This window comes from Phocoena sinus, chromosome 11 (assembly GCF_008692025.1).
Source record: "Phocoena sinus isolate mPhoSin1 chromosome 11, mPhoSin1.pri, whole genome shotgun sequence".
Lineage (NCBI taxonomy): Eukaryota > Metazoa > Chordata > Mammalia > Artiodactyla > Phocoenidae > Phocoena > Phocoena sinus.
Window position 1 is genome coordinate 7,534,024 of NC_045773.1, and position 17,442 is coordinate 7,551,465.

General features: G+C 44.8%; 1 protein-coding gene across 1 annotated transcript in view; it reads left to right on the forward strand.

The window, feature by feature from the left end:
• SRGAP3 (SLIT-ROBO Rho GTPase activating protein 3) overlaps positions 1 to 17,442 on the forward strand; it is a 255,707-nt gene that overhangs the window by 100,525 nt on the left and 137,740 nt on the right.

Below are 17,442 nucleotides of genomic sequence, written 5' to 3' on the forward strand. Positions count from 1 at the left end.
CTAGAATGGATTGGGATGGAGGCTTGGGTGTAAGGGAGAGGTGAGGTGATGGCCAGTTTCTAACTTGAGCAAGTAGGGGAATCAAAGTGCCATTTCCTTACCCAGGGGATATGTGGTGAGATAAGTTTCAGGGTGGGAATGAGGGGCATCTCATGGCAAAGGGGTCTGGGGAACTCCCTGGGAGGAAATGCTGGCTTTGACGATCACTAAGGTCCCTAGAATTTCAGAAAGTAGGACTCAGGCCAGACCACCGCCCTCCCTATCAGGTGCTTGTAGATCCGTTATGTCCCTTCTTATGGGACGTGGTGGACCCAGAGCCTTGTAAAGACTGTGGTTTTGCCCAGCACTCCTCGACCTCTCAAAGACAGACACTGTAAAATAATCAGCACCACTGGCATTTGTGTTTCTGGTATATAAGAAATATATTTCATATATTTCCTACCATGAAGTACGTTCAGGATCCAAAAGGTTTGGTCCTGGAAACTGGAATGCAATATTAGATGGCATTTTATCTGTTCAGTTCCCCCATAAGCTGACCCACAGCAGCTGCCCTCATTCAGGAGGGAGAATGTAAGAGTTGAACAGGAGGAAACAGGCAGTGCTTCGAAAGTTAGAATCTGCTATTGTTGTGTTCTTGCCAGCAATTCACCTCAGTGTTGGGAGAAATTACTAGAGGCCAAGGGAAGAGGAAGGGGAAGGCCGAGGGGCTGGAGTTCATCTGCACGCGATGGGTGTGGGAGGTGGGCACCTTGGCTGGGAGGTGACTCCTGTGGAACTATAGAGCACGTAACCTGAATTATGCCCAAACGGGGCACAGAGGGGTGTTAGACTAAGAAATTGTCCACTTGGTTGACATCCGATAAGCTCTTAACGCTGAAATAGACCTTAATCCAACAACCCGGATTTGGATGGAATTTGAAGCCCAGAGCTTGGTCCGTAGTAGGACCACAAAAGCAATCCATTGACCGACTGACCGAGAAGAGTGAGGCTATCTGGCCAACGTCTCATGAAGAGTTATGGCCCCGGCAGGGAGCAGAAAGAACCCATTACATTTCCGCTGCCAAGTGGCAAGCGAATAAACATGAGGTATTTTTCCTCTTTGGTAATAGGACCCAAGACATGAAATACGTGCTTGGCAGAGAGTTCCATATTGCATTAGCAGCACACATAGATTTATACTGGGGTAGTAAGTGCTCTCTCTGAGCCCAAGTGTGAGTGATGGGATTCCAGCCTGACTGTTGAAATTTGCTGTAACGCTGGGAGATGCGTCTGCTAAGGACGCTGTGACCACTTCCTTTGTGGTTGAGCTTGTGTCGCTATTGCAGTTGGTGGATGTACAGCCACATTTTGCTCTAATTTGCAGGTAATGGACTCTTATAAAGTAATAATAATCATACCACGAAGAAGAATCACAGCTGTTAAACTTTTTACTGTTTATAGAACTCTTTCATGTGTGTATATATATCCTAATTTGATTTTTACCACAATTATTAAGTAGGTCTCATTAATCCCAGTTTATGGATGAGGTTAATACCTTAAGGCAGAGAGGGAACTAGCCCAGACCCTATTTCTTCGAGTCCATGTTTGAGTATGAAATAGCCTTACCAGACCACAGCATGTTCATGTGCTAACATTATCTGTGCTCAGGCTTGTAAGCCATTATTAAGCCATTAGGTAACCATAATAATTCTGTATTTTTTTCTGAGCCTTTTCCTAAAATTTGTCTGGACTCAGAATTTGAGAAGGTACATATCTGGATTCCTTTTGTTATGTCTTGCTGCACTCCATCTATCCTCTGAGGCATGGAAGGTCTCCTGAAGAGTTTCCCTGAAGGTTCCTGATTGACAACAAGAATTTAGAGCAGTGACTGTAAAGACTTGCTTGATGTGCACTACAAAAATAAAACTCCTTCAAATAAACAGGCCCCGCTCACTGACCTCCTTGAAAATTTAACCTCTGCCCCTGTTGTTGAATGGATAAAGATTCCCTTTGAAAACCTTTGCAGAGTTTTACACACACACACACACACACACACACACACACACACACACAGGAGCAACCCACCTTGTTTCTCATTCTCTTCTTTCCAAAAATCAATTGGCAAGAATTTGCAAAGTTGCCAGAACGAGGTAATGGGCAATAATTCACGTAGCTTTCAGAAACATAAATCACTCAGCCTGATGTAGTGCCTTTCCATCCCATGGCAAGCCTTCGTGAGCAGTAGCTGCAATGTGCATGAAATATTTGGGCTTCACTGAGGCCTTGGGTATTCTTCCATGTGGCATTCTCATCAGAACGTCAAGGAAATTCATCCTGCATCCTATTACTGTCAGGTGAATGCACACGTGTGGCCGGAGGCACCTTCTCAATGAAGATTAGCAGCTCTGACCCCGGCTGGTCATTTCAGCATGAGTTAATGGGGTCAAGGTGGGGACAGCTATGGCACAGTGGGGTCTGTCATGCTCTGGGTTTGAATCAGGGCTGGCACTAGCTAAAGTGACATTTGCTGGAGTCATAAACTAGAGGTTTATAGATCGCTTTTGTTTAGCAGATACAGCATTAACATTAAAGAGTGAATTTGAATATATTTGGTGAAATCTGTGCTCTCTGTATGGTTTTATGCAAGGTCTCTAATCACATTTTTGTTACCTGCCAAACCCCTGGAGATATTTGAGGTCGCTACCCTACTAGACCCAACCATGGCCTTTCCAGGGCCAATTGATAGTAAGCTGTTTTTTGTTTTTAAGAAACTCTTTTTTTAATCCTTTTTTTTTTTTGGCTGTGCTGCTCAACTTGTGGGATTTTAGTTCCCGAACCCGGGCCCTTGGCAGTGAGAGCCTGGAATCCTAACCACTGGACTCCCAGGGAATTCCCAATAGTGAGTGTTTTTTAAAATTTACTGCCCCTCCCCATATTAGAGGTGTAATGTCTATTATGTAGAGGATTTGAAAAATATAGAAATAGAAAAGCACAGGGATTAGTGCAGGTGTTGGCAACCTTGGTCCAATGGGTCAAATGTGGCCCATTGCCTGTTCTTATAAATAAAGTTTTATTGAAACACAGCCATGTGTATTCATTGCCATACTGTCTGTGGCTACTCTTGTGCTACAAGAGTAGGACTGGGTAGTTGCAATAGAGACTGTATGGCCTGCAAAACCTAAAATATTTACTATCTAGCCCCTTAGGAAAAAGTTTGCCAAGCCATGGCTTAGCACCTAGGTGCTCAGGAAATATTTATCCAAGAAATGAATCAATCTGTGATCCCACCACGTAGAGGTAACCACAATTAACACTTCGGTGTATATTCTTTAGTTTTTCTCTGTGTATAAATAGCTATAGTTGTATTTTGGGAAGACTAAATTATACCTCCTATTTTTGTAACCCACTTTTGTTATTTAACTATATATTATGGGCATTTTCCAATTAACTTTAACTTTCCAATTAATTACATATTAACTACTGTAACTATTAACTACTATATTAACTATAATTATTATATCATTAACTATTATACAGCACTGATTTTTAAACTGCAGAGAAGTTTATCTCATGGATGTATGAGGATATTTAACCAATCCCCTACTGTTGGATTATGTTGCGTTGTGTCCAAGTTTTTACTTTTATAAATAACGCTGTGATAAAAATTCCTGCACATTTTTTGGTGTGTTCCTCTGATCCTAGAAAGGGAATTATTCCAATTCATATTGCTAATTTTTTTTTCACCTAGGTATGCCTTATCCTCCCAGTACACTGGTACTTCCTTGAGGGCAGGGATCCTGTTGTACACATTATTTCTATCTCAGATCCTCCTGTCCTTTAACACAGACGTAGTAGGCAGTCAGGAAATGCTTGTGGGTTTGTATAATATAATGCCTAGCTCCTTCTCTCTGCTTCTCTGGATCCTACAAATCCCGCCTCAGCTCTCCTCCTTCATGAGGTCTCAGCTAGCTCTCCAGCACCCCAAGGTCCCTCCCTCTTCTGGTCATCTGAATATCTATATCATGCACTGCTTAGACCATATTCTGTAATTCTTTAGAGCTTTCAAAGTGGTAATAATGTATACTGTATAAGTTTCCCATGGCTGCTGTAACAAATTACCACTAATCTGGTGACTTAAAACAACACACATTAATTCTCTCACAGTTGTAGAAGCTAGAAGTCTGAAGTCAGTCTCACCAGGCCAAAATAAGGATGTTATCAGGGGACCCCACTTACTCCTTCCAGAGACGCTGGGGGAGAATCCATTCCTTGTCTCTTCCAGCTTCTGGTGGCTGCCAGCGTTCCCTGGCTTGTGGCTGCATCACTCCAATCTCTGCCTCTGTAGTCTCATCACCTCTTCCTCTTCTGTCTGTGCCAATCTCTTTCTTTCTCTCTCCTATAAGGACACTCGTGATTCCATTTAGGGTCTACCTGGGTAATTCCCGATAATCTGCTCATCTCAAGATCCTTAATTTTATCATATCTGCGCAGTCCTTTTCTGCCATTTAAGGTAATATTCACAGGTTCTAGGGATTAGGAGCTGAATATCCTTGCGGGGGGGTGTCATTATTCAACCTTCCACAATGCACTGTTTCTTTTGACTGGCTAATTTATTCATTTAAAAATATTTGTGAGGAACCAATTTGGTGGTAGACACTGACATTGTGCTAGCTGCCTGTTGTCACAACAGAGCAGAAAGGACTTGTATATGAAGAACTGTAGTCAAAAGAGCTGAGCAGTGGCTAAGAAGCTGGGAGACCCAGGTTCTGGTACCACATTGGGGTAAGGCTCTCTGTTCCTCAGTTTCCCTTTTGTGAATTAAGGAACTAGACCAATTGCTGTTTCCTGAAGTGAGGGATGAGCACCACTGATGGTGTATATATAGGGTAATTTTAGGTGGTTCACAGGGACAGAACTAAATAGTGTTGACTCACAGAAACAGATAACTTATTTCCTTTGTTAATTCTCCTTCAACCCCTCTTAAGGAGAAAATTGCTGTTAGGTGCTAGTGTGTCTTCAACACTTCCTTCAATACTTACCAAACTCCTTTTATCAAAAAGAAAGCTGGATGGGCTTCCCTGGTGGCACAGTGGTTAAGAATCCGCCTGCCAATCAGGGGACACGGGTTTGAGCCCTGATCCAGGGAGATTCCACATGCCGCAGAGCAACTAAGCCCATGCGCCACAACTACTGAGCCTGTGCTCTAGAGCTGGCGAGCCACAACTGCTGAGCCCGCGTGCCACAACTACTGAAGCCCGCGTGCCTAGAGCTCATGCTCCGCAACAAGAGAAGCCACCGCAATGAGAAGCCCGCGCACCGCCACGAAGAGTAGCCCCTGCTCGCCGCAACTAGAGATAGCTTATGCGCAGCAATGAAGACCCAATGCAGCCAAAAATAAAATAAATTAATTAAAAAAAACAAAAAAGAAAGAAATCTGGTCTCAGGCTACAGAATCTAGGCAGAATTGAATAACTATTTTCTGATCATTGTATTTATTTTTACAGTTACCTTCCATCAATGGAGAGTGACTCAGGTTTTTCCATTTATGTCAATACTGTAAAGTATCCCCTGTAAAAAGTGAGGTGATTTAAAAATATATATTAAATAAATATAGGATAGATGGTTTTTAGAGAGGACACATTGTGAAAATGGCTCTAAAGTTTAGGAAACAGATGTTTCCAGGGGTCCCCAGTTCTCTGACTTCTGAGTTCTGGGAGCAGGGTAGGATTGGAAACACAAAGAAAAGCGTCTTTGGTCAGAGGATGCAGCTGGAAATTCAGCATTAATGATTCCTGATCTTTTCCCATTTAAATACATCTGATCCTTCAAGAACCATTGAGCAACAAAGTTGTGAATATTAATGTCGTGTTGAAACTGATCATGTCCAATTTTAACTGAGAGCTTCTGGTAGGAGGAGGCGTGGCCTTATTCTGACCATTCTTTGCTTTTCACTGAACATCTGGAAGGTGGGGAGGCAACTTCCGTCTGACTTCCTCATGAGAAGGAATGGCTGTTATTTGGACACAGCCCAGATGCTGTAAGGAAACCCTCTCTCCCACCCACTCCGCTTTGAACTCTCCTCAAGGGACCTGGCTTCACAATCCAGGTAGGGATGCCCACAGGGCCGCAGAGCTGGATCTGTGCTATTGGACCACAGTGGGAAGTGGGAATCTCGTCTCCCATCTTTTCAACTATGAATGTATATCCAGTGCTAATTCCCTAGTTTCTTTGGGACCATATAATTTCCTCTTAGAGGAAGATTTTCCTGGCTGACAGCATTATCATCATCATCATTAAATAGTTCTTATTTTTTCAGAACACTAGCTCATATACTCTGTTTCCTTTGTGGGGGAGGCACATGGTCTTCCCCATGTTCATCAACAGAAGCAGAGGGGGAAATGCCAGTCACTTCACCCAGCTGCTTTCCAACATATGTGTTCCCCCACCCCCCAGAAAGCTGGAAGCGGATATAATTTTGTTTCAGGGAGGCCTTAGGGGTTGATGTGCTTTGATTATCTGTTCTAAGCCTGGCCTTTGCTACCCCGAGTAATTGTGAGATGGCTAAAGACAGAGTGTAAAAACTTGGCTGACTTGGCATAGTACATACAGTAAGCGTGCAGGAAACACCTCTGGCAAGTGATACATGATTTGGAGCCAAAAGCCCCCTTAATGTTTAGATGAAATTAGGCAAATCACTTCACCTCTCTGTGCCTCAGTCTACTCCAATGGTATAACAGTAGTAGCGACCTCTTCCTAAGGCTGTAGCGTAATATTCACTGCTTTGCTTGAAGAAGGAGACAATTAGTGGGAAGCACGAAGTGCCATAATTGTCTGCTGTTATTCATTCCATTTTGCAGATGGGAAAGCCACGGCCCAGAGAGGCTGATTTGCTGAAGTTCGCACAGCTAGCAAACTTCAAGGCCAGCCTCTGAACTCAGCAGCTCTGATCCCAGACCCAGCTCTTGGCACCGCATCACCCAGTGGCCCATTTATCAGGGCTGAGGCAGTGCTAAGATTTGAGAAACAGTCTCATTCTGGGTCTGATTCCCTCAGATGGGTGGGGAGCAGAGCTAGACCAGGGCAGCACCTAGCAGGGTCAGGCCAGCCGGAATTGAATACTGTGGTTCCCACAGGTCCTTTACCTTCTCTTGGGCCTCAATTTCCTCATCCTTCCCTGCCGCCCTCTTCTGTGGTCAGAAGCGATGTAGGATGCGAAGGGGCTTGGTCAAGGTAAATTAAGGACGGACTTAAGTCTTTAGTCGAGGTCCTTGGCAAAATGAGAGAGATAATGCAAGGTGCTGTGAGCCGGTTGGAGTCTGCAGAGAGAAGCTTGCTTCCAGGGGGAGGCTGGCTTCACTGGTCGGGCGGGGCGGAGCTGGTAGCATGGCGGCAGTGGTTGCAGGGAAACGGCTGTGCGCGAATTCTGCCCTGACAGCAGCCGGGAGCTGGGCGCCCTCCGGGGCGTGGGGCCCCACGACGAGCTGCATCTTTACGTTCACGAGGCTGGGTGAAGTGGCTGTGGTGCAGAGCCCGTGCTGGGGTCGTGGAGACTTTTGTGCAGGACCCAGAGAAGGAAAGAAACGTGGGCCCAGGCTGGCACAGAGGCAGGGAAGGAAGAGGGAACCTAGCGCCGACAGGCCGCAGGATGATACACCAGGGTGTCCCGGGGTGATACATGGTCCTTGTGGGGTGGTGGACAGAGGGCGTGACTTGAGCCTGGGAATCAGCTAGCTCAGTGCCCAGCGTGACCCAGGCTCAATCTACGTGGCTGCAGCGATAGTGATGTCTCATTCCTGCCATTTATTTATTTACTTATTTAATATATATTTATTTATTTATGTTTGGCTGTGTTGGGTCTTCGTTGCTTCACGCGGGCTTTCTCTAGTTGCGGCGAGCGGGGGCTACTCTTTGTTGCGGTGCGTGGGCTTCTCACTGTGGTGGCTTCTCTTGTTGCGGAGCACGGGCTCTAGGTGCTCGGGCTTCAGTAGTTGTGGCACATGGGCTCAGTAGTTGTGGCTCACGGGCTCTAGAGCGCAGGCTCAGTAGTTGTGGTGCACAGGTTTTGTTGCTCCACAGCATGTGGGATCTTCCCGCATCAGGGCTCGAACCCATGCCGCCTGCATTGGCAGGCGGATTCTTAACCACTGCGCCACCAGGGAAGTCCTCCTGCCATTTATTGCCTACTTGCTGTGTACCAGGCACCAAGCCAGGGGCTTTATATGCACACCACCTCTCGCCCTTTTGACAAACCCACCAGGAAGGTATTATCATTCTCCATTTTATAGACTAGAAAAGAGACTCAGAGAGCCAAGGCGACTTCTACAAAGTGGAGAAAACCAGGTTTGGAGTCCAGGCTGGCTCTCCCCAAAGCCTGGGAGCTGTGCCCTTCCTGCTGTGTCATGCCACCTCTCGGTGGTGGCTGTTTGCCGAGGGTCTTCTAGGTGCCTGGCACATTCTACACATTATTTTTGATCTTTGCAGCAATGCTGCAGGATAAGCACAGTTACCTGCCTTTTACAGATGGGAAAACAGTTCAGAGAAAATGACTCGTTGGCCCAAGACCTCATGATGGCCTCTGGCAGAGACAACAGTCCAACTCATGAGAGCAGTTGGAGTCCAGACTCTGCTGCGTCCATCCACTCTGCCACACTGCTTCTCCTAAGGCTAGAGGCGGATGGCTGTGGACCCCTCAGGATGCTGGGCGTTGGGCTGGCGGCAATGAGAGTGGGTCTCCATCACACTGTTGTGAGGGCCTCGCGGGCCCCATTACACTGCTCTTGTTGGAAGCACTGAGCGCAAATTCTGAGTAATAAAACATGGGTGTCACCCCTGCCTTAGGACTTTATTCCATCTGAGGATATGAGAAATGGCCACAGAAAGCAATAACAATAAATGAGAATCATAGCTAACCATTACTGAGCCTCTCATACAGTGCTATCCAATAGAAGTTTCTTCAGTGATGGAAATATCCTGTGCTGTCCAATACAGTAGCCACTAGCCACACGTGCTTTTGAGCGCTGGAAAAGTGGCACGTGCAACTGAGGAATGAATGTTTTATTTTGATCAAATGTAAATAGCCACGTGTGGCTAGTGGCCACTATGTGCAGTGCTGATATAGATGAAGCATTGTACCAAGAGCTTTCTCCATGGTCACTTGTCAACCCTTAACAGCAATATGGGCAGATTACTACCATCCCCATGCTACAGGGGGAACTGAGTCCCTGGGAAATGAGCAAATGTTCCCGAGTTCACCTGCTGAATACGTGGCAGGGCCAGGCTTTGAACTGATGTCTTCTTCTATCACAGGAGGGCCTGAGGTCAAGGTCAGGTTGCACTGGGGGACACGATGACAGCCAGAACCAGTGAGAATGGCACAGAGATGACAGATGGAGTGGGGGTTGGAGACAGGAGGTGGAGTGGGACATGATCCCTGCAAGAGGGGGCATTGGGACAACCCCCAGGGAAAGCACCCTGACCTGGAGACTGGGTCATCTTGGCTCCTGTCTGCCCCTTACTCTGGATTTGAGCCCTGGCTCTGCCACTTTCTGGGTGACCATAGGCACTCACACCCCCTCCTTGCGTCTCAATTGCTTCATCTATAAAGTAGGAATGAGAATAGTGCCAGCCTCAGGCAGGATTGTGCGTAGTTGTGTAACATACCATCCTCCTTGTTAGCTCCTGAAACTTTATCCTGGGGAGGGTACACCAGCTGCCTCTGGGGAGCAGAGGGGAAAACACTTGATCTTGATTTTCAGGATGGACACAGACGGTGAAAGTGGGGCCTCACCGTCCCAGGGAGTGTCAGAAAAGTTACCACATTCTCAGGACAGGGTCCAAGGATGAGAACTGAGTGGGGCCTGCTCTGAGGGTCGTGCTCTGGCCCCTCCTTCTAGCCCAGGAGAGCCCTCTGCAGGATAGGGGCAGAGGCCTCTAGGGACAAGTTATCGGCATTCTTAATTTCTAACTGGTCAGACCTGTTAACCAGAGCTGCAGGCTCTGTATCATATTTCTGGCCTTGCCTGACTTTCTTCGTTCTCCTTTTTATTACGGAAAGTTTCAAACATTACAAAACTAGAGAGAATAGTATAAGAAGCCTCTTCCCCATGTTCATCACTACAGCTAAACTTCACCAATCAACTCAAGGCCAATCATGTTTTTTACCTATATTGCTACCACTCCCTGGTCCCCTACCCAAGGTTATTTTGAAGTAAATCCCAGCGTGTCAGGTTTCTAATAGTCCCTGTGACCCTCTCATAAATTTCTGCTGGGAGTACAAGTTGGTGAAATTTCAGGGAAGGGCACTTCTGCAATCTCAAAATGCTAACATCAGTGCCTTTTGATCTGCACTGCTATGTGAAGAATTCATCACACAGGTGACATCCCTGCAGGTGTGCAAAATGAGGCTTGTATATGGTTGTTTATTCCAGCACTTTTTATGGTGGTAAACAATTACAAACAACCTAAAGGTCCAGGAAAGGGGACTGGCTAAAAAAATTTTACATCTGGAATATAGAATATAGAATATGGAATTCTATAGTGCTGTAAAAAGGAATGTGGAAGTTCTTTAAAAAATGACATGGATTGAGTTCCCCAGTGTATTTTGTGTGTGTGTGTTTTGTTTTATTTTGTTTTTGGCCGCAGCATGCAGCATGCGGGATCTTAGTTCCCCGACCAGGGATTGAATCTGTGCTCCCTGCGTTGGAGCGAAGTCCCTTACAATGTATTCTTAAAAGAAGAAAGTACAGAACACTGTGAATGTCATGCTATATAATATGTATAAAAACAGAGGAAATAATGTTTTTGAAATATGCAGTTATTTCTAGAAACATGAACTTGGAAACTTGGTTACCTTGCTAGAGAGGGACTAGGTGGCTGGTGAACAAGGGTGGAAGAGAGAACTTCCTCTTTATACACTTTCTACTTTTTGAATTTTGTACTAATTTTTAAAACTCCTGTGTTTTAAAACTATAATTCCCTCTTTTTCCTGTAAACCTAAAACTGCTCTTAAATTTAGTCTATTACTTAACAAAAAGGTATTTATCCAGATGGGGTGATGACTTACGTTTACACAAAAGCTTGCACAAAATATTCATAATTGTCAAAAAGGTGAGTGGATACAGAAACCATAAATATTATTACAAATAATGGAATATTATTACAAATAATGGAATATTATGCAGCAATAAAAAGAAATGTGCTATCAAGCCATGAAAAGACATGAAAGAACCGTAAGTGCATATTACTAAGTAAAAGAAGCCATTTTTTAAAGCCTACATAATGTATGATTCCAACTATATGACCTTTAGAAAAAGGCAAAACTACAGAGATAGTAAAAAGATGAGTAGTTGCTGGGGGTTAGGACGAGGAGGGAGGAAAGGATGACTAGATGGAGCATAGGAGATTTTTAGGGCAGTGAAAATACTCTGTATAATACTGTAGTGATGCCTATATGACATTATGCATTTTTTAAAACCATAGATGTAAAACACAAGAGTGACCCTAATGTAATCTATGGACTTTAGTTAATAATAATATATCAGTATTGTCCATCAATTGTAATAAATGTACCACACCAATGCAAGAGGCTATTAGTAGGGGGATCTGTGCAGGAGAGTGAGGGAGGTTATATGAGAACTCTGTACTTTCTGGTTAATTTTTCTTTAAACCTAAAACTGCTCTAAAAATAGTCTATTAATTTAAAAAAAAAAAAAAATAGAGGGCTTCCCTGGTGGCGCAGTGGTTAAGAATCCACCTGCCTGGGCTTCCCTGGTGGCTCAGTGGTTGAGAGTCTGCCTGCCGATGTGGGGGACACGGGTTCGTGCCCTGGTCCGGGAAGATCCCACATGCCGCAGAGCGGCTGGGCCCGTGAGCCATGGCCGCTGAGCCTGCGCGTCCGGAGCCTGTGCTCCGCAACGGGAGAGGCCACAGCAGTGAGAGGCCCGCGTACCGCAAAAAAAAAAAAAAAAAAAATTTGCCTGCCAACGCAGGGGGCACGCGTTCAGACCCTGGGCCTGGAAGATCCCACATGCCGTGGAGCAACTAAGCCCTTGCGCCACAACTACTGAGCCTGTGCTCTAGAGCCCGTGAGCCACAACTACTGAGCCCATGTGCTACAACTACTGAAGCCTGTGCACCTAGAGCCCGCGCTCCGCAACAAGAGAAGCCACCGCAATGAGAAGCCCGCGCACCACAACAAAGACCCAATGCAGCCAAAAATAAATAAATAAAATTTAAAAAAAGAGAGGGAAAAGAATCAAAATAAAATTAAATTAAAAAAAAAGAATTCTTAATTACCTTGGATCTGAAGAATCTCCCTGCTCCCTCTGCTTGTGAGGCTGTGGTTGTGAGTGGGGTGAAGAGTGTGAGGAAACTTGTCTTCCTGGAACGTGGGTCACCTGAGTATTGCCATGGGTGGTAGCATTGGTGCAGGCGCCATGGTCTTGGGTGAGACTGTTGCTTGCAGAATAAGCGGGAGTGTTAAGGGGGGTGGTTAGGCAGGCTGTCGACTCTTGGACTCTGAATGTCGGAGGCGTTTGGCCTCTATCCTGTAAGCAATAGGGAGTCATCTTTCTAAGTCCAAGCTCGTCCTGCTCGCGGCACAACAGGCCAGTAATTTGAGAGACGGGTTGTTGCGGCAGGGAATAGTGACTTTATTCGGAAAGCCAGGAGACTGAGAAGATGATGGACTAGTGTCCCAAAGGACCATCTTCCCCGAGTCAGGATTCAGGCTTCCTTCTTACTAAAAGGGGAGGGGGTGTGGTTGGTGGTTGCAAACTTCTTGGCGCCGGAATCCTTTGAATCCTTTGTTCCTGCAGCTGTTTGCGCAGGCCTGGTCACAGTGTTCTTGTAAACCTCCAGCAGGACAAATGTTACTCTCTGTTCTGCAACTTTTTTATCTCTATATGAATGGAAGAGTGTTATTCCTTTAAAGGCCGGAGACTTGAGAAGGGCTATCCTGTATATTTCAGGCCATAGGCAACATTCTTTTCATGGTTAACTTGTAGCAAAAGCAATAGAATACAAAGGTTAAAGTAAAAGAAGCACATCAAATATGGAGTAGGATTTGTTCTCCCCTATTACTCCTTGGAGAGTTTTATCAGGAGAGCGACACAGGGAGAGCTGTGCTTCAGGAGACCTTCTCTGGGCTTCACGCCTCTGTCTGTAAAACCAGAGGCTGCGCCAGGAGTCATGCAGGTCCCCTGCAGCTCTAAGGTTCTGATATCAAAGCCTTTTCCGACTTTCCAAGCCCCTTCTCCTCCCTGCCCAACCCCCTTTGATTTTTCTGCCACTCAGTGCTGTGCTGAGCCTGGAACCACTCCCAGGGGACAGTCTTCTGAATGAAGTCTGTGCCTCGTGAGCAATTGTTTTATTTATTTATTTATTTCCCCCTCCTTTTGAAATCTTCCAGGAGAAAAACCAAATCTGTGCTGGCTCCAAGGAAGAGCAAGTTGGAAGGGAGTTAGAGATAAGGAGATGGGTAGTCAAATCCCTGCAGGGTTCTACAGCACCAGCAGGCTGCAGTCCGGCTCCTGCCAGGGCATTTCCTGCTAGAAAGACTTGACTCTGAGCCGTCCTAGCTGCTAGAGCCTCCAGCTGCTTGTGTGAACTGGGGGAGGTTTCTCTGCTCCTTCCAAATCATCTCCTGTTGGCACAGTGTGATTTACGAGATTTTCCTCTAAGATATGAGAACATTGGCTCCTGATCATGCCCTATAATGGAGGAAGGCAGTGGCTGCAGCATTTTTGGTAAATAATATCTCTTTAGCCCACCGTCTTGTTACAAAAAGGATACAAGAAGTTGAATACACAACTTCTTGTGTATTGAACACAAGAAGTTAGATTCAAGTCTTTTAAGGCAAGTAGTATGGCCTCAGTTAAGTGAGGAGTTGGGAGGGTCAGTGCTCCCATCTGAAGGAGCTGGGCTTGATTTTTAGCTTAATTGCCACCCATCAGCTGTTATGACCAGAGACTGCTTACCTCTGAGCCTCCACTTCCTCATCTGTGGGGAAAAAGTGGGGGAATACTAGTAGCACCCACCTTAGAGGGGGTGCTATACAGATTCTGTGAGATAAATATCCAAAGAACTCAGCACCAGGCGTGGAACACATGATGTGCTCTGTAAGTGCTCACAATAATTATTACGGTTATTATGAGTCCTAAATAGTGGATGGTCTACAAGTAATTTTAAAAATATTTAGGGACTTCTCTGGTGGTCCAGTGGTTAAGACTTCGCCTTCCAATGCAGTGGGTGCGGGTTCGATCCCTGGTCGGGGAGCAAAGATCCCACATGCCTCCGGGCCAAAAAACCAAAACATAAAAACAGAAGCAATATTGTAACAAATTCAGTAAAGACTTTAAAAATGGTTCCCATCAAAAAAAAATAGAGAGCATTTTTGTAACCATGTGTTGATATGGCAGGGTTTGCACTTGTGGGAGTGAAGGCCTCTCAATCCAATTTAACAAGCAGGCTGTGTCAAGGAGCGCCTGCGTAGATTGTTACACTTCATAGAACAAAATGTGACCTTGGACAGCTTCCTGATTGGTTCACACAGAAGCCTTGGTTTCTTCATCTGTAAAAATGGATAATAATAATATCCATGTCTGGTGTGGGAATAGTGTATGTGTGGTGCGTGTGAATGTGTGTGGTGTATGTGTGTGAGTGTGCATGTGGACATGTGTGGTGTGTGTGTGGTATGTGGTGTGTTTGTAGTGTGTGTGTGGTGGTTGTGGTGTATGTGAGTTTGTGTGGTATATGTATGTGGTTTGTGTATGGTGTGTGTATCTGTGGTGGGTTGTGTGTGGTGTGTGTAAATGCGTGCATGGTGAGTGTGCGTTTTGTGTGTGTGGTGTGTGTTGTATGTGTGTCTGGTGTATGTGTGGTGTGTGTATGGTGCTTGTGTGGTGTGTGTGTGTGTGTGTGTGTGTGTGTGTGTGTGTGTGTGTGTGTTGGGTGAGATTCCCATAATCACAGCATTTGATGTCCTTGGGTAAAAGCACTTGGTAAAGGCAAATAGTAATTTGCTATACAGATACTGATATACCATGTGTGCTGGGAGAATCCACTGTTAGAACTTAAATTTCATTCGGGGAGCTAAGGCGATATGACGCACATACATGAAGAATTAAAAAAATAGTATGAGGCGGTCTGAGACTAATTGCAAGTACCAAGGGAGTTCATAGGAGGGTCATGAGGGCTGAGCTGTCCAGGACTTCCTGGGAGGAGCAGAGCTTGGGCTCTAAAGCACTGGTTTTAAAACTTTTTTGCTTGCCTACCCTCTAAATGAACTTTGGGGGGAAAAAAATCTCTTTTGCCCCACACATTTTAAATTGACATCTGAAACGTTTCATTAGAAGTTTAAATAGTTACAAAGGATATCATTTCTGCCATGTTGTAAAATATTGACCTCTTAGAGCAAAATTACCCTACTCTCTTAAATGTATCAAATGGGAACTAAATAACAGCAATTTTTAGTTTGCCTTTTTATTGAAGTATCACTTATAAACAGTAGAATGCCCAGATCTTAAGTGTGCAGCTCAGTTCATTTTTACCAGTGTGCCTACCACCCAGATCAAGGTGTAACCTTGATAGTCTATCTCCAGCATTCCAGAATGTACCCTCGCATCCCCTCTCAGTCAGTATCCCCCAAAGGTGATCATTTCTCTGACCTCTATCACCATAAACTATTTTTGCATGATCTCATTTTTTCTTCCTTCTTTCCATCAACATAAGGAGAGTTAAGCAGGTAGCAAGCAGTAGTTCATTTTTTCCTTATCGTATAGTATTCCATTGAATGAATATCTCACATTTAAAAAATCTTACCTACTCTTCGCATAAATTTACTTTACTATTTTAAGAGTGACAAGCATTTTGAAATAAATTGCCCTACTGAAAAAAAAATCTTATCTACTCTTAATGGACATTTTGGGTTGTTTCTAATATTTAGCTATAAATCTTCTATGAGTATTTTTCCATATTTTTTTGTAGACATAAACACTGATTTCTTTGGGGTATGATCCATGAGTGGAATTACCAGGTGGTAAGATAAATACCACAATATATTGGTATCCACCACCACTCATCAAAAATTACCTATACAAGGCAGAAATTTTATATTTACATTGTTCCTGTCTTTACCTTCTTGAGCTCATAATTTCCTTCTACTTCCTTCACAGAATTTTATTGTAATATATTTTTATGCTTGAACTTTTTTACTTATTATTTATTTATTTTATTTCTTTCTTGGCTGTGTCAGCTCTTAGTTGCGGCACGTGGGCGCTCTCTTTGAGGCACACGAGCTCAGTAGTTGTGGCGCACGGGCTTAGTTGCCCCGCGACATGTGGGATCTTAATTCCCTGACCAGGGATCGAACCCACGTCCCCTGCATTGTAAGGCAGATTCTTTACCACTGGACCACCAGGGAAGCCCCTGAACTTTTTTATTGATTGCTGTATTCTTTTTGCCCAAAATATGTATTTAAATTGAAATGGACCTTTAAAAAAAATTCCTTTGGCCATAAAACCCTAAGTATCTTTATTTCAGATTGATTTATCTACAGTTCATCAAAATAATATCAATGTTTTATAATTTGATAAATAATTACTAAAAATAAAAAGTAAGATAATATGGGAAATACTTCTCATAATGATGTGGATGGATGGTTGATGGCTTTAAGGTGCATAAGGACCATCCAGGGATCTTGTTAAAATGCAGATTGTGATTCAGAAGGTCTGGGTTGGGACCTGAGGTTCTGTGTTTCTGATAAGTCTATGGGTGATGCTAATGCTACTGGTCCATGGACCACACTTTGAGGAGCGAGGATTTATGAACTAGGTTAAAGAAGATTTGCGAGCACCAACATTCTAAATCGTCCTCAAAGTCTGTCTTGACACTTTGGGGCACTGCACCATAGCCAGATTCTGGACGACAGAGAAGTTAGTCTTTCTTCTGCAAAGAGAGAGGACGGTTGTAAAGAGTGAGGTGGGAAAGGAGAGATGCTGAGGCACATTCTCAGGCAGAGGAGGAAAGAGTGGGAATGGAAACAGGATCTCAAACCAATTCCTTTGTAACACTTCCTGCCTGTGCGCCCCTTGGGAAGGCTTCGAGTGCCCCAGAGTAGGGCTGCCCCCTTTGAAGACCATTTCTCCAAAGGATGCTAAGATGGTGCTGGCCACCTTTTCAGACAGGAGGCCCATTTCTGCAGGAGGAATTGGACATCTCAGGGACTGGTTTGGATTACTTAGAGAGTCCACTGGGGGTAAATCCAGAGAAATGAAGTTTGGGGCCAGGTGATGGGTGGCCCTGAGTTCCGTGGACTTAATACTCAGCCAGAGCAGGGGTGCCTTGAGCAGTTTTGAGCAGGGAGTTGGTGTGAGCATAGTGTGGGGAGACTGATCTCTTGAGCAGCTCGTGGGATGGCAGGGAAGGGGTTAATGCATGGAGATGGCAGCAGTGGCAGAACCACTG